The sequence below is a fragment of the Perognathus longimembris genome, chromosome 13 (assembly GCF_023159225.1).
Source record: "Perognathus longimembris pacificus isolate PPM17 chromosome 13, ASM2315922v1, whole genome shotgun sequence".
Lineage (NCBI taxonomy): Eukaryota > Metazoa > Chordata > Mammalia > Rodentia > Heteromyidae > Perognathus > Perognathus longimembris.
The window spans coordinates 8,355,067-8,364,886 of NC_063173.1; the positions used below are offsets into that span (position 1 = coordinate 8,355,067).

At 41.0% G+C, this 9,820-nt stretch overlaps 1 pseudogene; it reads right to left on the bottom strand.

Annotated features, from left to right (window-relative positions):
• Positions 1-2,916: 2,916 nt before the first annotated feature.
• LOC125361985 lies at positions 2,917-4,560 on the bottom strand (annotated as a pseudogene).
• Between the last annotated feature and the right edge of the window lie 5,260 nt (positions 4,561-9,820).

Consider the following 9,820-nt stretch of genomic DNA (forward strand, 5'->3'; position numbering starts at 1 on the left):
AAGACTCACGCTGCCTGACCACGATGGGAGGCACAGAGCCCTGGGGAGGCCCCCATCTTCTTCTGCAGCTGGCGAAGCAGCTGAGTCCAGCACCACGTCGGCTGCCATCACGGACATAGCCACTGTGCGTTGACCTCAGAAGCAGGTGCTGTGCACAGCCCCGCCTCTAAGGATGGAAATGGGTGCACTGCTAATGGAGGGGGCTCTACAAGTGGAGGTGGGACTGAACCTTCAAGGAAAGCTAAGGTCTCCGAGAGCGTAGGTGCTGTCTGTCATAGGATATTATCTAATTCTAGGAAGGTTTTCTGTGAGGCATCCCCCAGTGGCTGCTTGGGGTGGGTGGGGGGGTGCTATAGGGAGTCTTCTCCTTGGCTGGGCACTGTGGCTCATGCCCATAATCCTAGCTACTCAGGAGGCTGAGATCAGAGGACCTCAGTTCCAAGCCAGCCTGGGCAGGAAGCTCTGTGAGACTCTTATCTCAAATAAACTACAGAGAAAAGCTGGAAGTTTTGCTGTGGCTCAAGGGGTAGAGTGCTCACGTTGAGCAAAAGGAAGCCAGGGACAGCGTCCAGGACCCGAGTTCAAGCCCCAGGACTGGGGGCGGGGGGCAGTGTCTCCTCCCATGAGTCTCCTCCCTCTCCCCAACATGCAAGTCTGTGCATGGGTGGGCAGTCTACATGGAAGCTCTCCTAGCAAGGGGCGTGGGAAGGAGAGAGCCCCCCTGCTCTGCTTCGTATCCAGCCGCACACAGCACCCTGCATTCCCTGCTTGCTAGGTGATCAGACAAGCCCACCACGGACCTGGCTGTCGGTGCACATGGTCTCCTCACCCAGCTGCAGGAGCCAGAGACCAAGGAGGCAGAAACGTCGTTTCTTACCTTTTCTGTGATCCTTGACAAGACATTTTGCCTTACATGGCCCCTTTGTCACCCCGTGTGTTCTTTCTCCTTCATTCTAATGTATGTGTCTTAGGGTGTTGTGAGGTTTCTGTATGCTTAAAAACACTGTGTTACCTCTGGAGCCCACTGGCTGGTGTCCACGTTAGCTAATTATAAATTCCGTGATGCAAGGATCAAAGGAAGTGATTGAATACACGCATTACTCTCAGAGTCAGAATTGAAGGTAGACGCAAACACATACTTGGACATGTGTTCAAAAGGAACTTTACTACATTAAATTTTTACCAAGATCTATAATCACATGATGGAGCTCAATAGCACATAAATCAATTTACCAGTTCTCACTTATACAAATACAAAGCACATTTCTAATTTAAGAAAAATAGCTTTGACAACTGAACTGTACCATGTGAAAACATATTGTAGGCTGTCTCAACAGTTTGGGATGGAATACCACAGGTTTTTTTTCTTTTTAGAACAAAACAAGTATTAGACTACCTGATGCAGAAGATAGCATGGTATAGATGGATAGTATGAATGACAAATAATAGAAATATACTTTATTTGGAATAAACAAAAATGCTTACATAGCTTTCATTTAGAAACATACTGTTGCTTGACTGTATTACAAAACAAAACAAAGGTGAAGCACAAACACCCCTCAGTTTTGATAATTATTTGGAGACAGGAAGGAAGACACTACTTGCTTTTTAAAAAAACTGACTTTCCAGGCTGGGGATATGGCCTAGTGGCAAGAGTGCTCGCCTCATATACAGGAGGTCCTAGGTTCAATTCCCCAGCACCACATATACAGAAAATGGCCAGAAGTGGTGCTGTGGCTCAAGTGGCAGAGTGCTAGCCTTGAGCAAAAACAAGCCAGGGACAGTGCTCAGGCCCTGAGTCCAAAGCCCAGGACTGGCCAAAAAACAAAACAAAAAACAACCTGACTTTCCCTTACGGTAAACAGTGTAAATGAATCTACCACTCCCAGTTGTCATATCATATCTATGTTGCCTGCATATTCTGAGATCATAAACATTCCTGCCAATATACCTGGGAAGGGCTGCTTATATTACAGTTACATGAGTTCTTGGCAGGTTGGACCAAGGAAGAGTAACATGGAACAAGTTTTACATCTATTTAGAAGAAAATACTAGTATTCCCTTAAATAACAGGTTACAATAGAAAGATACTGCCTGGAAGTTATCCTTTCACTTTGGTTCATTTTTAGTTTCTGTAGTTTACATAGTTGTGAGTTTTGTTTGCTTATATTATAATCCTGCCACAAAACCTTAAAGTACAAGATACCTATTATTCCTGCAACATCTGCATTTGTCAAGTTGCATACTCTATCCCATCCACAACATGTCAGCAGTTTGTGGAGAGGAAACAAAAATATAAATGGGCAGAACTTCCCTAAAAATGTAGATGTTCTAACTACAATGGTACTTAATGAGAAGACAATGCAAGAATGAAAAAGAAAAAAGCAAACGTTCAGGTGTAGGGAATGTGGTTTAAGTCTTTGGATTTAAAAATAAGATCTCTCAGAGAAGATGAGTATCATGAATTTCTAGAACATTTCCTCTGCCCCCCGCCCTCCAATAGACCTTTCAAGCCCCAATCTACACTTCTGCAAACTACATTTGTGAGATGCTATAGAGGATGATCAAAGCAGTCAGGGAGAATGATGAATGTGTCTTCCATTTAGCTAGTTTGTAGCATAGCCTCTTTAGCTGTTGGTGGATCAGTAAAAACCACTGGTACCAGAAGTGCTTTGAAAAACAGGGGCTAAAGCCAACAACAACAAAACCTACTGACCATATTTTCTGTTTAAATCAGTAACCAGAATTTATGGCTAGGGAAATTTTGTAAACGGTAAAATGACTCCAGGATAGATCTCTCCATTAAATGTAACAGAGAGGGGAAAAAAAGATTTACACTAATAGACAGAGTGAAAACAGAGAACTACAAGGTAGAGAACACACAAATCAAGACAATGCTATAGGTTCAACATTCCATGAGGCTAGAAAATCAGTTAACTTTGAAAGCCCTAGCAAAATATCACTCCTGTTTATAAATCACTTATTTATCATATGACCATGTTGAATCCTTTTCCTTCCACACACTGAAGAATCCTACAGTCAGCTTTTAAGCATTCTGTGTTTCTTTGCCAATCTTGTAGCTGAGTATCTTGTTCCAGTCGATTTTGGTGGGGGTAACTGGAAGCTGCGGCACAAGGCCTTGAATGTGGTATGATAGTTTTCACTAATTGCTGTCTGACACTCATTTTCTGCATTCTCTGTGATTTTAATAAAATCCTAGGCAATTTGGACTTCATTAGAAACACTTACTGAATCTTGTACATCTTTATGACTAACCAGCTGAACATTGCCATCTTCCTAATAGTGAACCTGAATCTTTAGCATTCCAACTACCTGGGCTGTAGGTGGTGTGACTGTGAACTTCCACTCTAATCTCCAATGACCATTCCAAAGGTTTTTAAAAAGGCTGAAACTGGTGGCTTTCAATACATGCAATGATAGTCTGTTGCCCATCTATAGTTTTAGCATATTCGGTACAGAAGCTGTTGGGATAATGATCTTTTACATAGGCTCTTAAAGCACTGTTACAGGATTCTCTCCAAGACTTCAAACCTCCATCGACTCCCTCTGGCTGGGGTCACTTGCTTCTTCCATAAGGGATCAAACTTAAAGGAAATTTTGTTCCTTAGATCTAAAAATCTGCTATTACCCAGGTCACCGTGCTCTGTTATTAGGACCTGATCTTCATCTCCTGTCTTCACAGGTGTGAACTGATCCATGTTATACTGGGCAAATGCATGTACTGCCCTTTCCCCAAGGAGATTGTCTTGCCTAAGTGGTAGCCGAACACCACTGACTACTTCATTAAACTCTCCTGGGGGTGCACGGGTGATGAATTTAGCAGCTATGTGTACCTTCTCCTCATCCAACACTCCATCCTCCAAGTTGTCTGTCTTAGGCTGCTCTAACACCTCAGTTCTATGCTATTGACTGTAATCTTCATTTGTTCTGTGACACACTGCCTCCCCAGGCATCATAAAAGATATTAAGAAAGAGTTTTCTAGCAAGAGGGTTTTCTATCTTGTATGACATCATATAACCTGGATCCTCAGTTCTTAACCTGTTGAGTAGCTGTGAGCACCAGCACAAGCCACCAGAGCTCAGCTTCTATATTATTTTTTTTCTTTAAAGGGAGAAAGTCTTGCTATGTTACTCAGGCAGCCCTGAACTCTTAGAATAAAGCAATCCAGGAGGCTTCACCTAACAATCCAGTGGGACTACAGGTATTTGTCACTAGATTTTATTAATATTACAGCAATATTTAACAATATTATATAAGCTTCAAAATGTTTTTAAATAAAATGATGCATATATAATTTACATATGTGTATCTATGTGTTTAATTACTTAAATATATTAATATAATATTACATTTTTATACCTATCATTTTACATAAATGTGTATTATGTGTGTGTATAATTCAAATAATGGTCTAAAATAAAACATAGAGCAATGACACATAGTGACTGGAAGGGAGATGATTTGGTTTGCAATTATGACTTGAGGTGACTTTCCATTGTTTTATGTTTCTTTACCTTCAGGGATGTTCCAAGATCCATCCATAAAGGGAAGGTTATGTCATAATTGGAAATCGTGCTGTTTTGTTGGTATGGGATTTGAGAGTCTCTGATATTTAGATGAGCTAGATAGTAAGGGAAGGATAGTGTGAGAAAGAAAGAAATCATTGTGAAGGTCTTCATTCTGTTTAGATCTTCTCACCTCTGACTGCCTTGAAATATGGACAAGGGGTAAGCTCTAAACCACCCCCACTAATCCTAGAATAGAGCCTCAGTTCACACCAGCTGCAGGAGACACAGAGTTTACCATTATTCTTCAGCCAAGTTAACTGCCTTATTTATACCCCATGTAAAGTTTTCAGCCAGAAAGAGAGTACATATACAATGGTGGTCCTTTATGATCATACCACCTAGCAATGTTGTAGCCTGCTCTGTTTCTCTAAGTATATACTATGATATCCATACTGTGGCACTGTTCTAAGAAGGTAGTCTCATTGTAACTGACATGACTATGTTTATCTATGTGTGTATATAGATATGTTCATTTGTACATGCATACTTCCTCCTGATATTTTTGTTGAAGCAACAAATGTGATGATGATAAGAGAATAAAAACAGAAGGGCAAGCAGGTGCATGTGGAAAAAAAGAGAACTCTGCTTCATAGTAACTGATCCAGTCTCCTGAGAACAAGAAGTCATTCATAAGAGAGAGGTTTTAGTCCACTCTTGAGGGAGCTGTCCCCATGACCCAAACACCTGTTGCTAGGCCCTACCTCCCAGCATTGTATAGAGGAAATAAATGTCAACATGAATTTTGAGAGGTCCTCAAGCCATAGTATACAATTTATGTTTCCCTACCCAGCAATGGTCATTCTAACAGATATATAGTAATTGTATGTATTAATAGCATATAGTGTGACATTTCAGTACACGAATACAATGCATGGTAATCATATCAGAGTAATTGGCAAACGTATCACTTTAGACATATATAATCTCTTTATGCTGGAAAAAAGTCATAATCTCCTCCATAGCCAGACATGATGGTAAACGTCATAATCCCAGCACTCAGTTTAATGCAGCAGGATGGCCAATAGGAGACCAGCCTGGGCTACGTAGTGAAATTCTGTGTCAAAATCAAAATATCCTCTAACTAGCTACTTTGAAATAGTCAACTAATTAATCGACATAAATATCCTACTGTGCAATATATAGCATTGGAGCGTGTGTGTGCATGCGCATGCGTGAATGTGCCATTAGGGGGGTTTGAACTCAAGGCATGGCAGCTCTCTTAGCTTCTTTGCTTAAGGCTGGTACTTGACCACTTGAGCCACAATTCCACTTTTGGCTTTTGGCTAACCTGCCTGGGTTGGCTTTGAACTTCAAGTCTCAGGGCTCAGCTTCCTGAATAGCTTGGATTACAGTCCTGAGTCACATGCTCCCAGCTTAGAACATTGGACCTTACGTTTCCTCTCTAACTACACCGTGTCCATCCCCATAGCAGACGGTAGCTGTCTGCTCTGGGAAGTGTGATTCTCTTTATCTGTCACTTCAATTTGGGGGCATGGTTTGCACTGTCATCTTACTTTTTTGATCGAGCTAAGACTTGTTGCTTTTTTCTCCCAGGTTTTCAGCTTTTTACTTCCTGTTTGGGTTAAGTAATGGGTTAAGAAAGGAATTCGTCCTAGATTGATTGATTTTTGAGTTGCTCTTGAGATACTAAAATGGAGCTGTCTGTGATAGTAAAGGATACTGATGTGGCTTTCAGTAAGCCAGAGAGTCAGGCAAAAAAAGTATGAGTATATAGAGCTAGGGGGTGTAACATGGCTCAAGTGGTAGAGAACTCACCTAGCAAGCATGAGGCTGAAGCCCCTATTCATCTAACAAACGAGGGAAGGATAAAGCATACAAGTAGTTGATGAAACTATAGTGTGTGAAGATTTATGGGTATGAACTAAAGACAGACCTAGGGGATTTCCAACACCAAAGGAGCACATACAATGTTGAACTGAACAAGCCCTGAATATGTTGTCACCCTCTGATAAAACGAACTTTTTCCTGGTACCCTCTTATTGCTCTCATACATCTATCAAAGTTCATTACCTTTTACTCTTTTACACCTACACCTCCCACGCCCCAATTAACTAAAGCAATTATGTTATATAATCTGCTCATCCTGGGGCATTTTTAAAGATGTAGACATGTTAACAGTTGAATAAAATATTTCAGACTATCTTTTAAATAAGGTTCTAGAAATTATTCAGTAAATGGTTTGCTTAAACATATTCCTTTCACACAAAGATATTTGTGTCTAATTGGCAATCCAGGGAAGTTTTTAGTACTAAATTCTAAACTTTCAAAAATAGAATTAAAAATTTAGATGCTGGAAGATTCCAGAAAACAGTAGCATTTCTACATTGGATAGAAAAAGCTAAAGGGACACATCTGCCAAACTTTATATTATAATGAAGTTACTTTGTACTGACATAGCTTTAGTTCATAGGCGAATGTTTGCATGGATTTATAATCAGATAAAAATAGGGCTGTTGTTTTCTCTATACCAATTAACATAGTTGACACGTGGCCAGATCTGCTCTGGACACAGCAGGGGTTTACGGTTCGTCCTGATTCTGTGGGAAATGAAAAATGCAAGACTTGGCACTAGAAAAAAATATGTGAGCCTAAAAAATGCTGTCAAATAGGGCAAGTCAAATTAAGTAGATTGATTTACTGAAAGGCAATCTATGCTTTCGAGAGAACAGAGGGACAGAAAATGCTCTGGAATAGTAATAAGCACCAGGAACCTTGAGTTAAACGGTTAATGCTATATGTTAATAAATAAACACATTTGATGGGGGATATTTTGCTAGAACTCAGTTAGGTATTCAATTTTCTTTATCATGAGTTTAAGAAAGGAACAGGTAAAGCATAAAAAATCTATAATTTTCAGCCCAGAGAGACTACTCAGATGCCATCTAGGCTAAGTCTTTGATTTACAGAGGAAGAATGTTGCTCTTTTTGTTACCTCACTCTTTTGCCTTCTGAGAAGTTTGCCACCTAGCCTTTGTCTCATGGATATAGTCTTTTTTTTTTTTTTTTTTTTTGGCCAGTCCTGGGACTTGAACTCAGGGCTTGAGTACTGTCCCTGGCTTCTTTTTTGCTCAAGGCTAGCACTCTGCCACTTGAGCCACAGCGCCACTTCTGGCCATTTTCTATATATGTGGTGCTGAGGAATTGAACGCAGGGCTGCCTGTATATGAGGCAAGTACTCTTGCCATTAGGCCATATTCCCAGCCCCTGTCTCATGGATATAAAACTAGAGGTACATCAAAACTACAATTTAAATAACCGGAGTGCTTGAAAATAGGTTATTCCAGTTCATTTAAAATTTCTGGCCAACAAGAGTCATAAAATCAAAGTATCTTTATATTTTAACTTTTGAAATGTTTACCTGAGATATCTTAACACAGAGTCTGACCTTTGTAAGTGGTAGGTTTTGAGAACATGAAAATCCTGATTCTTGAACTCAAAGCATAGAGTGCTGACCCTGAGAGTTTTTGCACAAGACTAGCACGCTATTCCTTGAGCCACAGCTTCACTTCCTGCTTTTGGGGGGTTAACTGGAGATAAGAGTCTCATGGACTTCTTGCCCAGGCTGGCTTCAAATCATGATTCTCAGATCTCAGCCTTCTGAGTCGCTAAGATTACTGATGTGAGCCAGTGACACCCAGAAATAGATGATTTTTTTGACAACAAAAATAGCACATTTCGTATGGCTCATCCTAAATCATGGAAGTAAACAGCTTGGGTATTTGAATATCTTACAGGAATGCAAGTTGATCACTGCGAGGAGCCTTTTATATTGCTCAGTGTTGCAGCTCCAAGTGTGGATGGCTCAGGAGACTAGAAAGAAAGTGTTTCAACTCCAGAAATATCCTGACATACACTGTGGAGATTAGCACTAGCCTGCCTCCAACATGTGTCTCAGTGATCCTCACTCATAAAACGTAGGCCTTTGTGGCCCCTTTCCACGATGAAAGGAGCGGCCTGTGCAACCAGTAGCACCCTGAGGAAGTAATGGTGGGTGGATGGGTGACTTCTGAGCATGGAATCACAAGCTACATTGCAGCTTCCACTTTCTGCTTGCTTGGCTCAGTCACCCTGACAGAAAGCCATGATGAGAACGCTCAAGCCATCTTTTGGAAAGGTCCACGTGGCAAGGAATGCAGGCTTCTGCCAACAGCCTGCCCTAACTTGCCAGCACTCGGAATGAGCCGTCTCGGAAGCAGCTCCTCCAGCACTGTAGTCACATCTGCGGAAACCCTGACCAACATTTCAGTGCAACCCCCTGAGACATTGTGAGCCAGAAACTACCCAGTTACGCTGTTCCTAAATCCCTGGTCTACAGCAACTGTGGGCTGCATTGTTGTTTGAGAAGCACTCAGCTTTGTGAGACTGTGTAGTACAGAACTTTAAATATATGTATTTTCTATACTTATACCTATACATTGTAAATTTATTTGTATATGACATCTATATTCATTACATGTATATAATAGTCATAAGATATTAATATAAATATGTCACTTATAATGATGTATAACATCGCTATTAATTACATATTATGTGAGTGATATATTTTATAGGTATAGGAATACATAGGACATATATGTATATGTATGTGTATGGATGGATAGATGTACACACACTAATGCATAGGGTATATACCAGTATGGGTTAGCTTCCTAGGGCTTCTGTAACACATTGCCACAGATTTGGTGACTTAAAACAATGAAAATTTCCTCTTATATTTCCACAGGCCAGAAGTACAAACTCAAGGTATCAACAGGGCCTCATGACTTCAGAGCCTCTCGCAGAAGATCTTCCTTTGTTGTTATTGTTGTTGTTTTGTGTTTTGCCAGTCCTGGGGCTTGAACTCAGGGCCTGGGCACTGTCCCTGGCTTCTTTTTGCTCAAGGCCAGCACTCTACCACTTGAACCACAGCGCCACTTCCAGCTTTTTTTCTATATATGTGGTGCTGAGGGATCAAACCCAGAGCTTCATGGATCCGAGGCGAGCACTTTACCACTAGGCCATATTCCCAGCCCCAGAAGATCTTTCTTTGCCTCTCCTATCCTGGAGTCGCAGGATGATTGCATGTTCACATGACATGATGTGCTGGAGATCAAAGCCAAGGCCTCACTTGCTTCGTGAGCGCCCTGCCACTAAACTGTACTCCCAGCCCTAGGTCTTTAATTACATATGCAAAGACTCCTTTTCCAAATAAAGTCCCATTTACAGG